The sequence below is a fragment of the Mastomys coucha genome, chromosome X, assembly GCF_008632895.1.
Source record: "Mastomys coucha isolate ucsf_1 chromosome X, UCSF_Mcou_1, whole genome shotgun sequence".
NCBI lineage: Eukaryota > Metazoa > Chordata > Mammalia > Rodentia > Muridae > Mastomys > Mastomys coucha.
In genome coordinates, this window is record NC_045030.1 from 132346034 (window position 1) to 132351402 (window position 5369).

Consider the following 5369-nt stretch of genomic DNA (forward strand, 5'->3'; position numbering starts at 1 on the left):
CATATATCTTTTTTTAACTTTTATTGCATTATGATGAGGAAAGTTACATGATTTCAATTTATCTGAATCTGTTAACATTTAAAAACATTTTAAGTAAATAGAATTAAATCACATTCTTGTTTCCGTTTTGGACCCCAAATCCTCCCAGAGACCCCCCTTCAATACCTACAATATCTTTTTATGTCATATTCCATAAAATTTATAAAATCTTATAACAATAAAACTGAGTATTATAAAAGTTGTTTGATATAAAACAACAATCAATTTAACAGTCTTATGTAGGTGCTTGTCTACAGCAATACTGAAAATACATACGTTTTTCTCAATATAAATTTTAAATAACTCTAAACATATTAACTGTATATTTCAAAATAATATATCACTACTAGTATTTTCTTAAATGAACATATATATGTATGTATGTATGTATGTATAAAGTCTTTTTGTTTGTTTTGTATTTAGTAGAGTTTAAAATCTTGGCTCTTACTGTGGTACATGCCCAAAAAAAGAACAATTTTTAGACACTGGATTTCATTGTAATAAGGCTGTACTTCAATGACCCTCACATCACCGAAGGATTTGACCTTCATCATAGCTAAGCTGAGAGTTGACAGTTCTGCTGCATACTTGTACTTTAACAATAAAATGAGAACTTTCTTTTCTTGTCCTGTCCATTATATGTTCTGCGTGCCTACCATACCTAAAATAGCTTCTCTTTCCCTAGACTTGTGAAATTTTCTTCTCTAACTTCTCTGATGCTTTTTGCCATGTCTTGAAACTATCTTCCTTCTATATCTATTTTTCATGCATTGGGTCTTTTCATGCCACACACAATTTCCTACATAATCTGCACATGAATTTTTTAATTTATAATTTTCTTGGATGGGCAGATCCAATATAGGACTGGGGTCATATCTAAACATAAAAGACTATCTGTGATGAACCTATGGTCAATACAATTCTAAATGGAGAAAAAGTTTTTCTCACTAAAATCAGACCCACGACAGAACTGACTTCTTTTTCCATTCTCATTTAAAATAGTGCATGAAGATCTCACTAGAGAAATGAGAGAAAGAACTAAAGGGTATACAACTATGAAAAGAACAAGTCAAATAATTCAATTGTTTACCTTGTCTTTAAACCTTGGCATTCTATTTTCTACATGGTGAGGTTTTTCACGTAATGTTTATTAGACTTACTGTGTTTCCAGATACAGCTCAACTTTGTTTTCCTTCAGTACTTTCAACTCGTTATTGAATTCAATATCAATATCATGAATTGCCCTTCTATTCAACTATCTATCTATCTATCTATCTATCTATCTATCTATCTATCTATCTATCTATTGTTTTCTAGACATCCTAACTATAGTTTCCCATCCTTAAACTCCTACCAGTTCTCTCTCCTCAACATTCCCTCTTCCCTAGATCCATTCGTCCTCCACTTCCCTCCAGAAAATAGCTGGAATCCCAGGATATCAACCAAACACTGCAGAGCAAGTTACAATAAAACTAAGCACAAACCCTCATATCAAGGCTGGACAAGGTAAGGCAGTAGGAGGAAAAGGTTCCCAAGTGCAGACGACAAGAGTCAGAGACAACCCCTAATCCCACTGTTGGAAGTCCTGCAAAAACCAAGCTAACAACCCTAACATATATGCAGGGGACCTAGTACAGATCCATGCAGACTCCATGATTCCAGCTTCAGTCTCTGTGGGCCCCAATGGGCCCTGCTTAGTTGATTCTGTGGGTCTTGTTCTCCTGGTGTCCTGGATCCCTCTAATTCCTACAGTCTTTCTACCCACTCTTCCATGGGATTCCCCAAGATCCAAGGGGCAGAAGCCAAAGGAGATCTCCAATTTGGGCTTTCTTTCTCTACCTAATGTTTGGCTGTAGTGTATGGGTGTCTGCCAGTGGAAGCCTCTCTGATTTATCCTTATCTTTTTATTCAGCCATTTGATTGTGTTTTGTTGTAGTTCCATCATAAATTTATTCAATCTTTTAAAGCTCATGCAATTATTAGTGCCCTTTTTAAATTCCTTGAAAACTTGTACCTATTTTATTTATATTTTGGAGTTCTATCTATACCTTAAGTTTCTTCTTGGATTGATCTTTTTATATATATATCTGGTTCAATTCTTTTTTAAAAAAATAAAACAAATTTATATATGAAACTGAAACAAAGCAAAACACATTCAAATAGTTCAAATAAAAATTAAAAATATTGCTCTCTTACTCCTGCTTCTCTCCTTTGCCTCTTGCCCCTTTGTTCCCCCCCTCTCCACATGGTCATGGCTGGCCCCTATTTCTCTACTCTCTCCTTCTCTCTGCCTTTCTCTGCTTCTGCTACCCTCTTAATTCCCCTCCCCATGCCCTAAATAAAATCTATTATATACTAAAAAAAATTTAAAAACAACAAAAAGCAATAACAAATACAGAGTCATAATTATGTTAAACATTTTGCTTTTAAATTGGATTATTTTTGTAATTATAAAACTAGTTCAATTCTAAGCTGTCACGTGGGACATCTATAGCATCCCCACCAATGCTCAGAAATCATCAAAGAATGGAGGATAAAAATGTTAAGAGCCAAAAAAAATAAAAAATAAAAATATAAAATAAATAAATAAATAAATAAATAAATAAATAAATAAATAAATAAATGTTAAGAGCCAGAAGGATCTTGGATTGTTCTTTTTAGGGACATTTACTACAAGATTGATGCTCCTTGTGGGAAACATATATTCTTGGTTTTTCATGATGCTAATCAGAAAGCTATGTAGCCTATGGGGATGAAGGTATGATGAGGACAGTAGCTAAATGCTGAGTCCTAGTTTGGGTTTTTGCTTTTGGTTTATTTGTTCAGTTATTTGATTTTTGTTGTTTGTTTTTTGAAACAGGTTCTCATGGAGTCCAGGCTGGTCTTAAGTTCACAACATAGCTGAGGATGACCTTGAATTTCTGTCCCTACAGTCTCATATCCCTATCATATCTGGCTGAGACAGCAGTTTACTGCTTATTTCTAGAGAGAGAGATCCTTTGTATTTTGTCATGTAACAATAGGAAAGAAAATGTAGGGCTTACCAGAGAGCAGCCTTGGAGTCACCAGATATCTAGACATGTAAGGTAAACTATTGTTCAACCATTTTTGATATGTGCCTGTTAATGCAAGCCTTATGATTTTAAATTTTCTTAGCAAACTAAATAAGAAAAAAAACGTGTGCACTCAAGATTTTAATGTTTATATATTTATTGTGTATGTATGTGTGTGAGAAAGAGAGAGAGAGAGAGAGAGAGAGAGAGAGAGAGAGAGAGAGAGAGAGAGAGCACCATGGGTATAAGCTATGAAGTTTGAATGGCTTCTATAAGAAGAGGTGAGGAAGCCAGGCAGTGGTGGTGGTGCACGCCTTTAATCCCAGTACTTGGGAGGCAGAGGCAGGTGGATTTCTGAGTTCCAGGCCAGCCTGGTCTACAGAGTGAGTTCCAGGACAGCCAAGGATATACAGAGAAACCCTGTGTGGAAAAAAGCAAAAAACAAAAATCAAACAAAAAGAAGAAGAGGTGAGGATATGTGATGAGAAAGGGGCAGCAGGGTTGGAGAGATTGTTTAGCGCTTAAGAGTACGGACTGCTCTTCCAGAGAACCTAAATTCAACTCCCAGCAACCACATGGTGGCTCACAGCCATCTGTAATGGGATCTGATGCCCTCTTCTTGTGTGTCTGAAGACAGCTACAGTCTACTCATATACATTAAGATGAATAAATAAATCTTTTTAAAAAGAAAGAAATGGGCAGCAGGCAAAAGAGCATACATAATAACTTCAAAAGGAGGCTACAGGTGTGGAAGGCACAAGTGGATATTAGAGGGATATGGGGAGGCTGGGGTGGACAAATGCAAATTTTGTTTGAAACGACCATAATAACCTAATTGTAAGTGTGTGTGTGAGTGTGTGTGTGAGAGAGAGTATGTGTGTGTGTTTAATTTTTAAAAACAATTAAATGAAAACACAAATATTATAAATTGAAATCTGGTCTTTCAGGTTGAAAGTCATATTTATCATGATAATACAGGGAAGACACTTAATAGTATATGATTTTATATATCACATGTTGGCTCACAATAAACTCTTACTGGGAATCTTTCAAATATTACCCAAATTGTAGGTGGTCCCGTTTGCACATTTGGTTTATTATCCGTATGCCTTCTTCATTTCCTGTCATACTTTGCCACCTAAACACAGAAACAGCACAGTCCTTTGGTTTAGAAAGGGAATCTTCACATTGCTCTCCTAGTCCCTCTTTCTGTAGGGCATGGACCTACAGCTCTAGTGTGGGCATGGCTATAACCAACCATCCTGCTCCTCTGCCCACTCCCAACCACATCCATTCCCTCTAACACATAGCTGACATTTTGCCACCATTTTATGTAATTTCTTGGACCCAAGGCTTCTGTTCTCTTCTCACATGAAAATAGTTACATGGAGGCTACTTGTCATCAGCGGAATCAGGCATACCTATAGAGAGCCCCCTAGGATAAGCACAAACTTTCCAAATGACCTCTTGCTTCCTCTGATAAGCCTTGGACCTGAACTGTTACTACCTTATCTGCTTTCTCTCCTGTTATACATAGACTGAAATGAATTTTTCAAAAAAAAAAAAGCAATGTGGAGTTTTGCAATCTAATTTCCACAGAGAACAGAGACTAACAAAACTAGGAATTTGTCTAAATGTGCCTGCTGGTATCTAAAGACATCTTTAAGTTCTTCACCAGAAAATAAAGGAACAAATGGCAGATGCATGACTATAGTCCTAGTACTTGGGAGACTAGCAAAATTGTGAGTTCAAAGCCAGACTGATCAAGATAGTAACAGTGCCTGCTGTCAAGGCTAACCACTTAAGTTTGATCTCTGAGACTTACATGGTGGAGAAGAGAACAAATTGTCCTCTGACCTTCACATGTATGATATAGCACACAAGTGTCCCCATACATAGACATGTATAATTTTTAATATGATTTAAAACATTTAAAAACAGTATCAGCCAAAATTACTGTGGTTTCCATGAACAATTAGAAAAATTAGAAAATATAATCTGATCTGTTACTTACAGAAACTTGAAAAATGCTACATACAGTATGCTGATTCGCTCATCATTGCCAATGCCACTGAATCTGCTGGGCCACAGTCATCAAATGACCCAGCATTTTGCATGGTTGTCTGGAGCTATTATAGGGTGTTTTCTTGCTCTGGCCACATTTGAAAGTAGATGTCTTTTAGATTACTCAATAAATGTCTACATGGTGCAATCCCAAAGGCATATGTGATTCTTTCACAATAAAAAGGTGTGGGGAGCCGCAGCTGCCATCCTATA